Consider the following 900-nt stretch of genomic DNA (forward strand, 5'->3'; position numbering starts at 1 on the left):
TGTCTAGCTGCCACCAACACCAAGCACCCTTTATCAAAACATGCAAAGCCTCATGCTCTCTACTCTCTACACACAAAAATTAGTAAAAATTATTATGTTTATTTCAAAATAATTACTAAAAAAAGAAAGTAACTTTTAATAATTTTAATGTGTTAAATTTAATTAACATTATAAAAATAAATTTATTTTATAAAAAAAATTTATTTTAATGTACTGTCAATATAAAATTATTTTATACGTATATTCAATTACATAACGTCATATTAACAAAAATTAATTATTTTTACATTGATTATTTATCATAAAAAAATAATTATAATTGTACAACTGTACAAAATATTTTATACTGTAAAAAAAAATAGTAAAAGATAAATCTATTACTGTTAATCATAATTTTATAATTAATCTGCTAAAGTGTTTCATTTAAGTTTAAAATTTGACTTTAATTCTTATTTTAGTCCTTGAATATCATTTAAAATATGTCCAAGTTTCATTTCTGTGTCTTACATACCAATTTAAAATTATAGCTTGCTTCTACCTCAAACTTATCTATCATTAAACTAAAAATAGCCATTTTATCCGAATTTCTTTTGTCAAGGACTGTACTATACTGCTATATTTTTTTAATAAATAAAAAAATAAAAAATGAAGATGGGTTTTTAATTGTATTTTTAGTAGTATTTGTGAAGCAACCTTAAAAAATCTTAATCCCTACTAAGGTAAGGTTCCAATCATGGCCGAACTCGTTTACTCCGAGGTAACCGCCCCTCCTCCTCCACACCCTCTCCTCCATCTATATCACTCCATCCTCCTCCTCTAAATGCAAATCATTCACTCCTTCTTCTTCTTCTTCTTCCTCTTTTTCTTTTTCTTCTTCTTCTGCATAATATAATAAAACAC

The 900-nt window shown here is 25.2% G+C and overlaps 1 protein-coding gene across 1 annotated transcript in view; it reads left to right on the top strand.

Annotated features, from left to right (window-relative positions):
• Positions 1–673: 673 nt before the first annotated feature.
• LOC107487123 (growth-regulating factor 3) overlaps positions 674–900 on the top strand; it is a gene marked incomplete in the record, with an annotated part of 3,513 nt that continues 3,286 nt past the window's right edge. The window contains 1 exon segment of the mRNA XM_016107716.3: positions 674–900.

This window comes from Arachis duranensis, chromosome 5, assembly GCF_000817695.3.
Source record: "Arachis duranensis cultivar V14167 chromosome 5, aradu.V14167.gnm2.J7QH, whole genome shotgun sequence".
Classification (NCBI taxonomy): Eukaryota; Viridiplantae; Streptophyta; class Magnoliopsida; order Fabales; family Fabaceae; genus Arachis; species Arachis duranensis.